Source organism: Myodes glareolus, chromosome 22 (genome assembly GCF_982192425.1).
Source record: "Myodes glareolus chromosome 22, mMyoGla1.1, whole genome shotgun sequence".
NCBI lineage: Eukaryota > Metazoa > Chordata > Mammalia > Rodentia > Cricetidae > Myodes > Myodes glareolus.
Genome location: NC_142047.1, coordinates 56,618,988 through 56,636,291, shown reverse-complemented (window position 1 = coordinate 56,636,291; position 17,304 = coordinate 56,618,988). Strand labels below are relative to the sequence as shown.

The following is a 17,304-nucleotide window of genomic DNA, read 5'->3' as shown; positions in this document are numbered from 1 at the left end:
GCAGGCCAAGGGGAAGTAGTGATAGAAAGAGGGTGTCGCCAGGAGTCAGGGAACGTCATGGTACCTGCTCTGCTCACGATATTACTCAGAGGGACCCATCACCACCACTTCCCTGCTGGACCCCTATTTGACTGAACATAGCGAACAACGCAGTTTTGGCTTGGCATGCCTCCTAATAAGTACAGCCTAGGCCTGGGATAAAAGCAGCGTGGAGCAGACGCAGGGACTTCTGGGATCTTCTCCCGCTTGCCAACTTTTCCCTCCTGACCTTGGGCCATGTCCCTCCTGGCAGCTCTGCTTCACTGCCTGCATCAGAAGCCAAGATACAACTGGAAAGACTATGGGGGCCGTTCTAGGTGCCACAGGGTCCAGCTGAGTGTAAGAGTCAGTGTGTTTTACAGGGAGGTTCCCAGGCTTTCGACCAACTACGTCTTGGTCTTGGACTTCCTAAGTTAGCAGCTGCAGGGCCAGGAGTCAGCCCTGTTGCAATACATGCTCTCTAGATTCAGAAGAGGCCGTTCTGGGAACTGTGCTGGACCCTGAGGGTCTGAAACCCTGGCAGCAGGATCTCTACTTCTAAGCAAACTTTGCCTTAGAAACCCGTGGCTCGCGAGGGCCTAGAGGCTTGCCTCTGGTCATGACCTGTCACCTCCCAGGAGGCGTTCCACTTTCTAAGTAGGTGAAAAATGAACCTAATTTAAAACATGGCAATGTACTCTTCAGAGTCACCCCCCCCCCCCGGCTGCCACCCCACAAGGGAACAAGGACACATTGATTCTTATGGGGCCTACACCCCTGACAAAGGCCTCTTAGCTCCAGTGCACCCTGAACTGCCAGGGTAAGGGGCCGGATTGCCACTAGATTGTGTTCCAGCAGTCAACAAAGCCCTCCCAGTAGTGGCGGTGGCAGCCAGGACGCTGGGTTTGCCTTGGTGTCCCGAGGGTACCCAGACCACCCCTCCTGGCTTCCTGTCTCCCTTCTTTCAGGCTCCATGGGCCTGGCCCCCTGGGGTTTTCTCGGAACCACAGGCACATGCCCAGTGGAAAGCCTGACAATCTTCCGTTGGGCGTTAGGCGCTCCACAGTGCCTCGGGAAGAGAGTGAGAGAAGAGAAACAAGACCTGGGAACCAGCCCCACTCCCTCCCACAAGGTGCACAGTGAGGGCCTGTTTATCCCTGCGACAGTGACGGCAGCAACAGCCTGAGCAAGCGGGCGTCCTCGCCTTCCTGCAGGCCCCACCGGGTAGGTTAACTGCCTTTCTCTCTGCTCCCGGCTGCACATCTGGATAAAGGCGTGCCTCTCTACTTTGTTGTGTGTGCGTGTGTGTGTGTGTTTTTTTAAAACTTTCTTTTCCACTGCCATAGTAACCACTGCGTGTTTGGCAAAGGGACGGAGGAAGGGAGAAAAAAAAAAAAGCAAAGCCCTGGGAGGAAAAGAGCTCTGAGCACAGGGCTGGCAGCCGGCCAGGGTAGTCACACTGCAGAGCTGAAATGAGGCCTCTGGCCGGCGGCCAAGTGACAGAGAACAAAGCTGTCAGTTCCTAATGTTGGCGGCAAAGCTCGCTTGGCACCCTTATATGGTTTCCCATAAGTCCCTGCCTTGGCCACCGTCCATTCCCTTCAGGGCAGCAAACGGGGATTAGCACTGCTTCAAGTTGTTTTTCTCCCCTTCGCTCCAACTGCTCCGGTGACATCACCCCTCTGCATTCAAGTGCCAGCAGGGTGGCTTTTCTTTGCTCCGCCCCCTCCACCCCAGCCCTCCATCACGCTCCCTCCCAGTCCCTCTCTCCCTCTCCCTCCTTCCCCCTCCTCTCTCTCTCTCTCTCTCTCTCTCTCTCTCTCTCTCTCTCTCTCTCACACACACACACACACACACACACACACACACACACTTCCTGCAGCCTCCCCCTTTTCTCCCTCCCCTTTTTTCTTTAAATGCAGTATTTTAGGTCATTCTTCTTGTCCGGGCTTTTTTTTTTTTCTCATACTAAATTAAAAACACCCAAGCGCTTGTGCATTTAGCTGAATCAAGCCAGACGCTGTATTTTATTTTTATAACTGAATTCCTGAGAGATAAAAATCTCATTTTCCTTAGTAGGCTGTAATCAGCCCTTGCAGAGATGTGGGTTCCAACTGCCGCATCTCAAGCTTCCTTAAGCAGCTCCACGGAGAGATGAACTTGGCTCCTGTTCAGGTTTGAAGGGGCCCCGAGGCTGGTCAAAGGCTGTTTGTTACACGCAGGCACACACAGATCCCATCGACGCCTCCTTGCCATGGAAATGCCACCAAGACCGCTGGACACACAGTCAGTACCTACTGTGTTCCTCCCCTTTCCAGATGGAAAATAGGTGAGGGAGTCAATGCCAGAAGCAGCTTCCGAAAAGACCGGTTTCAACTAGCGAGTGCCAGGCGGTGTTATGCAACTCACGGCTCGGTCCCTGAAAGGAATGGAGGTTTGCCGACTGCACAAATGGTCCCCCCTCCTTCCCCCACCCTGATTCATGAACTAGTTTTCTGATTCATGAATCACTCGGGAGCCAGCAGGAGAAAAAATGAGTCGTATTGATCTCATTTCAGTTGAAATGGGCTCAGCAGGCCTATGGTTGGCTGAGGAAGGCTGTCCAGGGCCAGACATTCACTCTGAGCCTCCCCCTTGGTCTGTAGGTAGGTGCTCCTCAGGGACTCTTAAAGGCATACAACAAAATCCCTTAAAGACATGGATGGAAAGGGAATCCATCAGTTTCTATTGGGGGTCCCAAACAGTTGAATTTATTTCATTTGAGATGGGAGAGGGGGCACTCTGTAGCCCAGGCTAGCCTGATCCATTTGGCACATCATTGAAGAGTCATCTTATTTTAATGTCTTTTCTGAAAGCCGGTGAGGTTTTTTGTTGCTCCCATGCTGGGGGTGGTACCCAGGGCTTTGTACAGACTCAAAGCATCAGTGGGCTCCTTACTTTTTATTTAGAGATAGAGTCTCACGGGAGAGACTGTCACCTAATTCTGTAGCCCAGGCTGGCTTTGAACTTGCAATTCTACCTAAGCCTCCCGAGTAGCTGGGCTGACAAGCCTGGTGACTTCTGAAGCAAGAAAGTCCCCTTCTGAACCAACAAACAAATGGTCCCCCCACCCCCCATCCCCTCGCAGCCTCTTCAGCTAAGGATTCTAGATAATGCTCTGTCTTATGTAAGGGCGAGTTGGTCATGGCTGGGGCACGGGGGTGGGGTGGGGGCTGAGACTATATAAAGCCAGTCTTTCCTTCCAATAAGAAATGAAGGCTTTTTAACTTTAGTAGTGCAAGAAGCAGGAAGTGAGCCTGAGGCCAGAGGCAGATGAAAGGAAGCACTCTCTCCCTCCCATTCACCCGAACTGACACTTGGTGCATTCCTCAGAGATGCTTCTGGTACTCCATCCTGCTGGTACCCTGACCAGCATCGTCTTCTTCAGTGAGTCTCCCCTCCTGCTCCTACTCCAGACTTTGGGACATTTAAGACAATTGGCTAAGCCGTAATACTAATCCTTAGGAGGCAGAGACAGGAGGATTGCTGTGATTTTGAAGCCATGCTAGACTATGTAGTGGGTTCAGGGCCCTTGAGACACAAGTTGAGACCTTCATCCAAAAATAAATAAACAGGGCTGGAGACATGGTAGCGTCGGGTCTTCTCAGAAAGTGAAGACTGAGGTTGCTCCCTAGAGCCCGCGTAAAAGAGCCAGGTATGTTGGCGCATGCTTGTTGTCCCAGCACAGGGAAGGCAGAGAGAAGCACGTATTTGGGACAGGCTGGCCAGCTAGGCAGCCTCATGGGCAAGTCCCTGGCCCCGGGAGAGATCCTTCCTCAAAAAACAAACAAAACAAAACAAAACAAAAAATGAGGTAGATGGCAATGGCTCCTGAAGAATGACATTTGGGATTGGCCTCTGTCCTACATGTACCTGCACACTTCTGCACCTGCACACACGCACAGAGGCACACACACAGGCAGGTACACACACACACACACACACACACACACACACAGAGTCAGGCACACACACAGAGGCAGGCACACACAGAGGCAGGCACACACAGAGGCAGGCACACACACACAGGCACACACACACATAGGCACACACACACACAGGCACACACACACAGGCACACACAGAGGCAGGCACACACACACATAGGCACACACACACACAGGCAGGCACACACACACACACGATAATGTAAAATAACAATAATAACACTTGGTTTTCTGATACAGGCTTTTCAGAAACTGCATAAAAGCTGGAAATCTGGACAAGAAAAGGACTGTGACCTCATGTATATAATTTTGGGTCCAAGTGTGGAGAAATGAGCCTTCCAGACTTCAGATTCCTGTATTTCAGCTGCACAGTGGGCCTGAGACGCACTTTACCATTGGGGACAGGAGGAGGTCACCTTCCTCCCTTTTATTACACATTGCCCAGAGGAGGCCTCCGAGACAGGGAAGGAAGGCACAGGGGTCTCTTCTCCCTTCCTGAAGGTACATTTTCCTACTGCTCCTCCTCAGGCTGAGTGCAATCAACCCGAGCAAGGCCCGCAGGTCCCAGGGGTTAAAGCTGTGCCCGCTGACTTGCTCGCTGGCCTTGGAGCACACTGGACTTGGAGGCTGGCTTATGGTTTGTGTTATTGCCTTAGATTTTCCCCTTCAGTACATCCCCAGCACCTATGATCAACCCGAGTCCCTAATACGACTTTATATAACACCCACTGGGCCAGTCCCAGCATCTCAGAGTCCTGGCTCCTCGCTCCGGCATCTTCCATGAATCTGGCAGCATATCAAAACCTCTGTTTCATAACACACTCAAAATAGGATTTTTTTACTAACATGCCAAGCCCAGGGCTTCTCATGTCGGGGCCAGGAGTTTTATGAATCATTAATGGTTAAACACACACACACACACACACACACACCCAACTCCTGGATGCCCAACCTGCCTGTCCCTGGGGGTCAGGATAAAGATGGAGGTCGGAAGACTGTGGTTTCTATAGCCATGGTCTGCCGGTGAGTGACTGAGGGACCTATTCAAAGAATTCCCCAAATAATCTCAAACACATTGAGGATCTTACTCATGCTTTAAAAACAGAAAAAGAAAGAACTACCTTCCTCCTGCCTCCTCCTCATTCATGGGGAGTGTGGTTTCCTTTTCTTTGCTGCCAGACACTGGCAGTTGCTGACTTAACCCCTGACTCTCCTTTGAGGAGGTCAGCTTCCTGCAAGAAACACCTAGATCTGGGCCCCCTCAGACCAACTGCATGTTTGAACTCCACTTTGGGATGGTGGGTGACGGAGTCTGAGCAGAGCAGAGAGACCAGCCCTTCCCCTACGGGCCCTGTACCCGCCTGCCTCATCCGGCCCTGGTTTAGATTATGACAGGGAAGGGTGTGTCCTCCCAAAGACATTTGCAGCCTGTTTAGGAGCCCTTCTGGAAATTTCTTCATGAGGTGCCCAAGGAGTGTTCCTGGATTCCGTCTCCTCACATTGCCCCCGCGGGTGCAGCTGGGTCTCCCTTCCTTGTCCTGCCAGACATGTGGTTGCTGACCTTGTCCAGATGGCCCCCAGAGCATTGCTTCACAGCTGTAGAAGCCTCCCTCATTCACAGTGGAGGTGGGGGGAGTCATGAAAAGCTTTGGTGCAGTGGACTGAGGCAGGTGCCGTGGGGAGGGGGGGTTTCAGACCAGCAAGGCTGACCTTGGGAAGAGCCACATAACCATGGATAGATGTTTCCTGTGTCTGCGAGACACCTTGAGAAGATGGAGCTCTGGGTCTCGTTCTGCTGCGGCCACACCTCTGTAGCCCCCCTCTCCCAGGTCACTCACACCCTCCCTGGGTCCCTCTCTGGGCCACTCAGATACTCCGAAGGTGGGAACCCTTCAGTCCCCAGTAGAGATGGGAACATTGATCTCTCTGCCCTTGCTGCCCAGCCCTTAGTGAGCCCGTGTAATTTGCCGTATGCAATTGCCTGTCTGGATCACCTGGATTAAGCGGCTTCACTGCTCTCTTCCTTCTTGCTGGGTGTCATATTAACCCTCAAATCACGACCCTGAGCTTTGCAGGACAACTGCCATTGGCTATTTCTTCCCCGGCTTGCTGCTGTTTCTCCAGGCTCCGAGCTGTCTGCAACACCTTCCCTGTAGCTTCATGCTATTCTAATTGACTGGCTGTTTACTCTGCCTGCTCGGATGTGGCATAAAAAGCAAGCAAAAACCACCTCTCCTACCGTGCTGTCCCTCACATCCAGCTGAGCCTGGGAAGGAAGCCCCGGGCCTCCTGCCTTCCACGACAGCCTTACAGAGCTCCTCCAATGAGCCAGTGGTGAGAGGGGCTCCCTCCCCACCCCCAGGCTGAGACTGAATAGCCTTCAGATTCATTTAGTGGCTGGACACCTGGTTGCTATGGCGACGGTTGTCATAAAAACACACTGATCTGTGGAGAGATATAAAGCTGATCCCAGAGGTACAGCCGTCAGATACATTAGCTCCAAGAAAGGGCCTGCTGCTTATCACATTGCTTTGTTGACAGTGCCTTTGCCTTCCAAAGCCAGCCTGGGTGACCGGCTCAGAACCAGGCCAGCACCGTACAGCTGCAGTCACCATTTCATAAGGGACAATCAAGGGCTTCATTCAAATGCCAGATGCCCCCCTGCCTTCCTATCCCAGGTTGAGTCAGCCCAGGAGAGGTTGCTCGCTCGGGCACAATTTGTTCTTTCCCTCCTGCTATTGGTCCACTGGCTCAGTAGAGAGGGAGGCACAAATGTACCCATCCTGACCAGGCTGCCAGTCAGGGGGCCTCTGTGAGTGACAGATGTCAGCAGGAACACCTTGGCACCCTACCAGCTTTGCGGGGGACTACTAGGTGCCAATGGGGAACGCACACACAGGAGAGCCTCCTTGCTCACAAGACAAGAACAGAGTAAGCGGCAGAAGCAAGGACCAAGGGGAACGGCCATTCTCTCCAAGTTTGTTTGGATTGGGGGTTAAACCAATAATGACTTGGTGTTTAGGTTTCCAGCTGCACCGTTGGCTGTAAATGGCTGAAAACAAAAACAAAACGACAACCAAAGTACCAGTTACAGGGGTAGTCACGTGACAAGCGCAGGCAAGACCTACTTCCGGGAGGGCTCCCAGCACAAGCAGCTCCAGCCAAGACAGGGATTCACTGACACCTGAGACATCTGTTCTCTCTCTCTCTCTCTCTCTCTCTCTCTCTCTCTCTCTCTCTCTCTCTCAAACCGAAATCTAATCTAGATCTTGGTACTTGATCTCCAGTAGTTCCTTGGATTTCCCACCACATCTACCTTCCTCCTCCCTCATGGCCTTCCTCCTCTGCCTCTTCATTGTCAGTGCAGGCCCAGACAAGCATGAAGAGCTAGCAAGAGCTGATGCCCTCACCAAGGCAGTGTTGCCGAGACCCAGCAACGGCACTAGGATGCTGGTCTGAGCGCCCCTCCTGCCCTGGGTGTCAGGACACTGTTCTGAGCGCCCCTCCTGCCCTGCGTGTCAGGATGCTGTTGTCACAACTGCCCCTCTACAGTGGGTAGAAAAGTTAAGTTGTTCAGAAGACAGCCCATCCTCCGGCCAGTTCCAACAAATACATGCGGCAGTCCATGCGACGTGACTGTCTCACGCTCTCTTTTCCGATTTTCAGTGCCTCCAAATACGTCCCTCACCCTCCTGTGTCTTCATTCTTTCCCTGCTGTCCTTGCTTCTTATCTTTCTCCTTCCTGAGCTGGGATAATTTTTTTTTTGAAGTGGTTTGAGAGCTTAGCTAAGTTATAGCCCTCTAGCTTCCAGTTTCTTCTCTGTCCCTTGCTGGTCTACTTGCTCTTAGTTCACACTCCTGCCCTCCTCCACCGCACAAAATATGTTTATAAAAACACATGAGCCTCCCTAGTTCCTTTGGATGACATGACATCATCCTGTCTTTTTTTTCCTCTCGCCCTCATGTTTTTCCTGAAAATGTCCCCTTCGTCCTGGCGGGCTTTCTCGCCCCACCCCCACCCCACCCACCCAGTTCAAGTTCAAGAGAGGGTTGTTCTTTTGAGTTCCTCTCCCTGGCTCAGCTAAAGCACACAGAACTATCTTTCCTTGATACTTTTTGTCCTGTTTTCACCGGCCCTGGAGACCTGCCCTGCAATTATGGCCTCTTTCATGTTATCTTTCTCCCAAGGCAACAGCTTCCACCCTGGGCAGAGGAGACAATGGCAAAGGGGTCTCGACTTTGCTTTCACGCCTTTTGCTGCAGAACGCAGGATTTCTTATAGTTTGTTTGGGTTTTCAAGCAATCGTATTTACCAGTCCTGAATGGCGGATTCACAACCCTAAAGAATAAAGACTAAGTTCATATGTGGCTGAAAACATGCTATTGGGTCTAGGACAAGTTGATGTTCTGGGCCCACACGGGGGTCGATTAGATTGCTGTGTGTTCTGTCCTATAACGGGTTGGGAAAACAGGCCCAAACCAAGGCTCACTGTGCCCCTTCCTTTCAGAAAGTCCTTCTAGAAATAGAGCAGGGAAGTGTCTCAGAGACCAAAGGAGAGTGCCGCCGTGCAAACCCCACCTTGTCTGTGTTTCAATAGTGATGCCTGATCGTTTATTTCTTTGCATCAAATTCTTTGACCTTAATTAAAATTATGATGTGATTTTTTTTAAAAAAAGTTCATTCAAAGAGAGTTAAACTTCATGTTCTTATGTTTGTACCAAAGCCTCACGTGTGTGTGTGTCCATGTGCACGTGCGCGTGTGTATGTGTGTCACACACACACACACACACACACACACACACACACACACACACACACAGACTAAACCTAGAGCTCACCATTTCAGCTGACTGGCCAGCAAGATCCAGGATCCTCCTGTTGCCTTCCTCTCTGACAGCTGGGCTAACAGGTGTGTGTCCCCAGGCCTGGCTTTTTAACACGTGTGTTGGAATTCGAACTCAGGTTTTCCTGCTAGCACAACTCACATGTAAATGAGTAAACCACCTCCCAGCCTAACTCCCATGATGAAATGATGTTTTCAGTGTGTCAGGACATCCCTGCAAACACCAACAGAAATCAAGGCATGGGGTGTGCATTTCATGTTTTTGGAGAGTATAATACAATTACATAGTTTTCCTCTTCCTTCCCTTCCCTTCCCCTATACCCTCCCGTAGACTCCCCTTTGCCCTTTTTCAAATTCATGGCATCTTTTTCCATTAATTGATAACACGTTCATACGCACACACACACACACAAACACACACACACAGCCTTCTGAGTCTGAATAATGTGTTCTTTTTATATGTGTGTGTGTGCATGTGTATGTGTTTTCAGGACTGACCGTCAGGTATCGAATAATCAACTGATATGTCTTCCCTGAAGAAGACACCCCCCCCACCCCATTCCTTAGTTGCCTGTAGTTCTTTGTGCAGTGAAGTCTGTTTGATCTTCAGGAAGGACTGTAAACAGGGCCTCAGGCATAAATCTACTCCCCCTTCATCTCTGGCGCGGTTTTTTTGCTCCACTGTCCTTGAGGCCTGTGAAGGTCATTGCCGGTGAAGTGCCGCTGAAGAGATTCACAGAGAACTTAACCCTGGCAAGCGTGAGGACATGGGGCAGGCTTGCCACACTGCTCTGGTCAGGGAGCCCAGGGACAGGCTTTAGTCAAATGGGAACGTCCCTCTTCAGTCCTGCCAAACATAAATCCTTCTCCCTTCATGGGTATTGATCTCCTGCTTTTCCTTTGATGTGCTGCAGGCTAGGGAATCCCCTGCTAGCATTCTTGGTGCCGACCTCAAAGCTCAAGGCTAGCGGCTGCCAAGGGTAGTTCAGGATATTTGTGTCTGACAGCTATGAGCAAGATGCTGCTAAGAAGTCTGGATGTGTGTTTCGGGCTCATTTATTTATTTGTCTATTTATTATTTATTCCCACCTACCAGGGACTGAATTCTGGACCTTGTTCATGCTAGGCAAGCGATTTGGTATTGGTCTTCATCTCCAGTCTCCTTTTCTACCTTTTATTTAGGAACAAGATCCCATTAACTTTCTCAGGTCAGTCTTGAAGTCGCTCTTCATTCTAAAGCAGCCTTGAACTCACAATCCTCTTGCCTCAGCCTCCCAGGTCACTGAGGTTACTGTCCTGTGCCACCAGGCCTGGCTACGTTAGCTCTTTGGGTGTGGTGCCCTACTTTTTTATGTCAAGACTGTGTCAGAGTTTGGGGATTTGGCTTAGTGGCAAAGTGTTTGCCTAGCAAACACAAGGCCGTGGGTTTGATCCCCATTACCGGTAAAAATAGATAATCCTTCCAGACATTGCCCTTTAAGAAGTCGTCTCCTGAAAATGCTTCTCCGTCTGCCTGAAGTGACCTATTCAGTCACGTCATTGATTAGCCTGCAGCTTCTGTGGATGAGTCTAGGTCAGAAGTCAGCTTCTAACAGAGACCTTCGGAGGCCCCGACAGGATGCATTTCACATTTGTGTCTCCTCGGATCCATCTCCCCCGCCGGACCATGCTGTCACAGGCCTTGCTAGATGCCAGTGAAGATCTTGACTCAAGACAGGATGCTACCCTACCTAGAATTTGTCATTTTGTGTCCCGACAACCCTGCCAGCGGGTCTTGTTCAGACCGCAGCCAGAAAGATCCCTGAATGTGTGGAATTTCCTTGGTTGTCTTTATGTCCTCCACAGTGAACGGCTGCCGGCCACCTCAAAGTTGCCCAGGTGCCCGTTCTGAGGCTGAAGTTGCCCCACCTGTGAACAGAGGCCTGCGGCCATGACACCTGACAAACATTACTTTTGGACCCTCCCCTTTTTGGACCCTCTGTTTGCTTGGCTCCTGAGACAGGTTTGCTGTATGGTTCTCGTAACTGCTACGTAGCCTAGGATAGCTTTGTACTCATGGCCATCTTCCTGCCTCAGCCTCTGGAGTCCTAGAGAAGAGGTGAATGTGGCCGCCACTGGCCTTGCTGTTTCCATTCACCTATGTTTTGTGCATGTTGAGTCCCAGGAAGTCCGGCTTTCTTCTTTCATCATAACCGGCCAGACAACCAGAAACTTCACACGCCTTCTAAACATCACTGCCCCATCTGTGGTTTCTTTGTTTGGTTGGTTTGGGTTTTGATTTTTTTAAATTTATTTATTTATTTATTATGTATACAATATTCTGTCTGCATGTATGCTTGCTGGTCAGAAGAGGATACAAGACCTCATTACATATGTTTGTCAGCCACCATGTGGTTGCTGGGAATTGAACTCAGGACCTTTCGAAGAGCAGGCAATGCTCTTAACCGCTGAGCCATCTCTCCAGCCCCCTGGTTTTGATTTTTTTTTTTGAGACAGAGTGTCTCTGTGTAGCCCTGGCTATCCTGGAACTCACTCTATAGTCCAGGCTGGCCTCGAGCTCAGAGATCTGCCTGCCTCTGTCTCCTAGGTGCTGGGACTAAGGGCGTGGGCTGCCACTGCCCGTCCTCACCCGTGCTTTTGACCCTCCTTGTCTGCTCATCACATCGGTTTGGTTTCCTGTCTTTTTTTGTTGTTGTTGTTGTTCTCAACGGGACTATGGACTCCTCGGGGTACAGAGGCATCCGATGTCCCGTGTTAGTAGGCATGGCCTGTCACTCACCTCTCCCCAGTGATCAAGCATGCTAGGTGGCAGGAGGGCAGATGACAGACAAGGCTCTAGTGTCCTGGGATTCCGGTCTGTGCTTTCTTTTCGTTGTGCCCTGGTCCTACTAGATCAAGAGCGGACTGACTCAGCTAAATTCATCAATGGCTTCTTTGCTGTTGCTTCTGACGTTGGCTGATAGAGGGAGCTTTGGAAAGAAAATGCACCCTCCACGAGAGTGTTTTCAAAGAAACCCTGGTGCTGCCTCTCATTTAGCATCCTGGCAGCCACTCCTTCCTTCAGACGAGACTGGAGGCGAGAGACCAAAACCCCAAGGAAAAAAATCCTTCTGAAGCCTTCGGTGTGTGTATTCTTTACGGAGCCCTCAGGGTGTGTGTGTGTGTGTGTGTGTGTGTGTGTGTGTGTGTGGTGTGTGCACACGTCAGTGGACAGTTGCACACATGCGTGTGCACACACACAGACAAGAGGAGGACATCACACAGTCTGTTCTCACTCTCCACACTATTTCCTTGACACAAGATCTCATACTGAACCTAGGCTGATGGCCAGCAGGCTCCAGCGATCCTCCTGGCTTTGTTCCCGCCCACCCCCCAGAGTTGGGGTTGCAGCCACACCTCATGATGCCTGACTTTTGACATCACTGATAGAGATTCAAACTCGGGGCCTTGGATGTGTGGAGGAATGAGTCTTACACACTGAGCTGTCTCCCCAGCATCCCGGTCTGTATTTAAGGGGCCTTTGCAGTTAGTCAGACAAATGCACCTTTCTGCCTGTGTTCTGGCTGTGTTCTGAGTCACTGTGGGGTGAGGGCCGGCTGTGGGTTTGCTCCCCATGATTTCAGAAGATTTCCAGTACCCAGTTTATGCTTCCTTTTATGGTCTTTAGGGCATTTTACGTGTGTGTGAGCACATGTGTGTGTGAGCACATGTGTGTGTGTGTGTGCTCGTGCGTGTGCATGTGTGTGATACCGATATTGAATTTAGTGTGTTTTGGGTGGTAGATAAATCCTGTACCACTGACCTGTGTCTCCAGCCTTCTTCCCACACAGTTTAACAGGTTTCAGGTTATAGATCATTTCTAAAACGTGAGCTTTTAAGTCATTCAATTGGGCTGGGCTGTGTGCCCGTACTAAATATGGATCAAGTATATTTGTATTCCTTACTTTTCTCATTGTTGAGACCAAAGGCCCAACAGAAGCAACTTAAGGAAAGAAGGGTTTGATGGTCTTGGAGCTCTGGGGATCTCAGTCCATCGTGGCAGAGAAAGTGTGATGGGAGGTGCGGTGCGGTACGGTGCATGGCCACGGGGACTTTTGATGCGGCTTCTCATATCCAGGCAGATTAGGAAGCAACAAACAGGGGTGGAAGCGGGGTTTGGCGCTCATCCTCAAGGCCTATCCTTAATGTCCCAAAGGCTGCACAGCCTCCCAAAGCAGCACCACCAGCCTGGGGAGCAAGTGTTCGAAGGAACCTGAGGAGCACATTTCAAATCAAGCCAGGGTAGTACCGGCGTGCGCCACGGCAACTCCGGTTCCTCAGGTGTGGCCCCACGTGGCTGGTCTTCCTACTCTGCACACTGATGAGAATTTGGATCCGAGACACATGACCTTGGAGAGACACTTCCTAAATGGGCCTCCATGACTTCCTCCCTCCCTGCCTCAAGTCTGCCCCTTTCCTGACACTCCAAGGGAAATGTCTGGTGTGTGATCCCTAGTTTCCAAAGCTTCCCCAGGCATTTTCAATGCAGCGGTGATTTCCATCATGGTTTGTTCTTGATTCTGTCCTTTGTAAGTGCAGCTTTGTGGGTCTTGAGAGCCACAGGAAATGGGGCTGGGGACGGCAAGGAAGATTGCTGCAGCCGAGAGGCGCTGCTGTAAATTCTGATGTCAAATTATCTTTGTGAACTAAATGGTAGGTACCTGAATTTTATTCAAGAGGAAATCTGGGCAATTGACTGTGATTTAGAAGGATCACCATTCCCGTCCTTTCGAATGTGCTGAAATGGGCCCCACCTCCCTTTTTGCGATAGCCTAGGGAACTTATGCAAATCAAAGTTGTATTATTTAGTCGGCAGGTATGAAGGCTGACAGAAAAATTGGACCGCAGGCGCATCAGATGTGTTGAAGATATGAGCTGCTTATTTGCTATTTAGTAGGACACAGAAGTAAGACCGACTTACAGCGCTTAATGTAGATGAAATAATAGCACTGTAAAAATCCTTCAAGGAGCTAATGCACAGTGGATTTTCAAGTGTGTTGAGTCACACATGGACATGCATGTGAAGGTCAGAGGTCAGGAACCATCTATCTTGGTTTTTGATACAGGTTCTTTGCTGGGCTCTCGGTAACCCAGGCAGGCTGGCCAGCAAACCTCCAGGTGTCCGACCGTCTCTTCCTCCCCAGAGCTGAGCTGACAAGCACACGCCGCCTCACCTCACATGTCACATGCCGCCTGGCCTACTAATTGTGGAAATAGCCCAACCAGCTTACTCCCAAGCCCATGATTGCCCTTGGCCTTGTGTTGGCCCTTGCTAAGCTAGACAGAGGCACATGATGCGTCCTGAGCGACGCTGAGACAGTGTTCTGTGACCCTTTCCACGCCGAGACGCTTAGGAGGTCTTCTGGGTCCCAATAGCTCTTTTTGGGGGCTCCTGAGATCCCTTTCCCAGGCTTCACAGACCTATGAGAGGGTATAGGAGCTCTCTGCAGGGTCAGTTCCCCTGACCTTGATGCTCCCTCACGTCCACTGTCAACTCTGCCTGCGGGAGACTCCTGGAGGGAGATTGTGCTTGGTATCCACCCCACTGCAGTAAAATCAAGTTCTCCATGGAGCAAGCCTGCAATGGTGTTTCTACAAAGCTAGAGAGATGACTCCGTGATCAAGAGCACATACTGTCCTTTCAGGGGACCAGGGTTTGTTTCCAGCAACCAACTTAAGGAGGCTCCCAACAACCTATAACTTCAGCTCCAGAGATATCCAACGCCTTCTTCTGGCCTCTGTGGGTACTGCACTCAGGTGTGCATGCTCACACACAGACTTGCTCTTCTAAGTATAAACTAATAAAAATAAAGCCTTTAAAAATTCTGTTCATCAGATGTTTGTGTGTGGTCCCGTGCACTTGGACTGGGGGTGCAAATGTCTCTATGGTGCATGTGGAGGCCAGAGGTCAGCTTGGAGTGACATTCTTTGGGAGAGGACCACCGTGGTTTTTGAAACAGGGTCTCTCACAGAGATCTGGGACCAATGGAGTAGAGCAAGCTGGCTGGCCAGGAAGCCCGGGATCTGCCTGTCACCACCTCCTCAAAACTGTGCTTACAAAACACACACCACCATGCCTGGCTTTTGACATGAGTGCCGGGATTCAAACTCGGGTCTTGCAAGGCAAGTACTCTACCCGTGGAGTCTTCTCTCCAGCCCTCCCCAGATGATTTTAACCCTTCATGCTTCCAGTAATGACCACAATTCATTAGAGTCAGTCTTTAAGTCAGTCATGGAAATTGAGAAAGAGAGAGAGAGAGAAAGAGAGAGAGAGGAAATCTGTGAAGCTGGGTTTGTGCTCCGTGCCCAGATGAACCGGATATGTTTCTGCCAGGCTTCAGGGACCTGCTCCAGAGACTGGCCACCCTTTGTTGCTGGGGAATAATCCTTTTGTTGAGCGTGGCTGCCTCTCCACCCTTGTGTACTTAGCAATGGTTCTGTGCCTGGCACTGCTGTGTGTACCTTAGCAATAGATAAATGAGGCCGAGGAAAGCGTGGCCAGCATGGTTTAATCAGAGAGGCCGGAAGATGTGGAGCACAGGAAGCACAAGCCCTACATAGGACTTTACATCGCCGCTGTGGCAAAGGGCTTGACGTGAACTTAAGAGGTGAAAGCTTCACTTGAGCCCACAGACTCAAGTGTTTCAGAGCTCAATGCAGACTCATTGATCTGGACAGTTGCTGGAGGCTCAGAAGCAGAGCCGCCCAGGTGACCACACAAGGCCCCTGGGGCTCGTGACTCAGGTAGTGAGAGACACTTGAATCAAGCCCTTGCTTTGTCTCCCTGGCTTGAAGTGCCTGACTGTCACCCACAGCTGCTGTTAGCCAGGAATCTGGTTGACAACTGGGACATCCCTGGCATCCTGTTTGGCATCTAGTAGGCGGCACAGGAACATCTGGCAGCCTTGGTAGACCTTGGCCACTTCCCTCACACTTAGCCATCTCTCAGGGTGCTCCCTGGGTGCCTTCCTGCCATATCTTCCCCACTTCTTTGCTCCTGGGCTCCTCTTCCACCTCAAGCTTCCCCCATCCTCTGTCGGAACCAGAGCCAGTGTCTCCTGACTGGGGGGGGGGGGCATGTCCCCCTGTACTTCCCATATGACCACATACCCGAGCTTCATACAGGCCCTGACCTCTGATACGACCTCTTACCTCCACTCTTCTACTTCCTAACACTACTGACTTCCCAGAGCTTCCTGGAACTAACTGCTTTGGGCTTCCTTCTAGCCTCGGGTCTTGTGGACAAGCTATCCTTCCCTCTCCCTGGACCTCTTGCCTTGTCACCTCCTCAGAAGGGAGGATGAAGATTTGCACCATTGCCTCAGGAGGGAGTGTCATCCCATCCTGGCTGCTATCACAAAACACCATAGATCACAAGTATTGCTCACAGTTCTGAAGGCTGCACACCTCAGGTCAGGAGTCCAAGATGGTCAGAGTCTGTCAAAGGCCTTTTACCCAGGGCACTGAGGCTTCCTCTCATTGTGACCTGACCGAGAACGAGGAGGAAAGGTCTCTCTGGCTGTCTTTCCACCCACACTCAGAACCTGATCACTTCCAGAGGCTTGACCTTGTAATTCTGTCACCCGGAGGATCTTCTCAAGGGAGAGGAAGGGTTGAGCAAACACTCAAGCACTGAAGCTAATTGATGCACAGCACAAGGACAGGACTCGTCTCTACCAGAGAAGAATACGCAATAAATAAAGTATTGATCATAGAGCTATTGTAGGGGGAGCAATGTGGTTCAGTCGGTGGAGTGTGTACATGTGCACAAAGTTATTTGAATGACAGCTCTAACTTGCTGGAACCCAGGACTCAGTCCGGGGTCGTCATAATTTCAGCGTATCCATTTTGATTTGAGCTTGAATGTAAATAGTTTCAGATCTGCAAAGAACTTACCTTGCCGTTGCAATAAACTGCGGAGAATATGCCTTCAGTATTTGGGTGTTTCCACAGTGTCTCCAGGGAACTGAGCCTAAGGCAAGCCTGGGGCCAGTGGAGCACATTTCCTTGATGTTGCTAGGGATTAAGACACTTTGCCCCAGGCAGGGTGGAGGAGTTCAGAGAGTCAGAGAAAGTCCCTTCCAGGTTTGCTGCTGGGTTCTCATCTCTGTGGTTCCTTCTTTCTGGAAATAGGGCCATAGATGAGCCTGGGGCGTGGCTGTTGGCCCCTCACAAGCCTATAGCTGAGCCCTGGGATGGAAGTTGATGTCATGACTTCTATCTTCCTTCCTGGGCTGATTTTGGTGACACCTTAACAGGATGGGGTAGCAGGACTGTTGGGAATGATGAGAAAGGCATTTCCGGCAGTTAGCTGTGTGCCTTTCTATACTCAGGGCCACATGGTCCCAGGTCTGCAGGCACCCACATACACACACATGCAGATACATATGTAGATACTACACAGGCAAACAGGCATG

General features: G+C 50.8%; 1 long non-coding RNA gene across 1 annotated transcript; it reads left to right on the top strand.

Moving 5' to 3' along the window:
• The first annotated feature begins 762 nt into the window (after nucleotides 1–762).
• Nucleotides 763–14,717, top strand: LOC146890232 (uncharacterized). The gene is made up of 2 exons (XR_014999114.2): nucleotides 763–1,242; nucleotides 13,954–14,717. It is a non-coding gene; the product is annotated as an uncharacterized LOC146890232 (long non-coding RNA).
• Nucleotides 14,718–17,304: the final 2,587 nt, after the last annotated feature.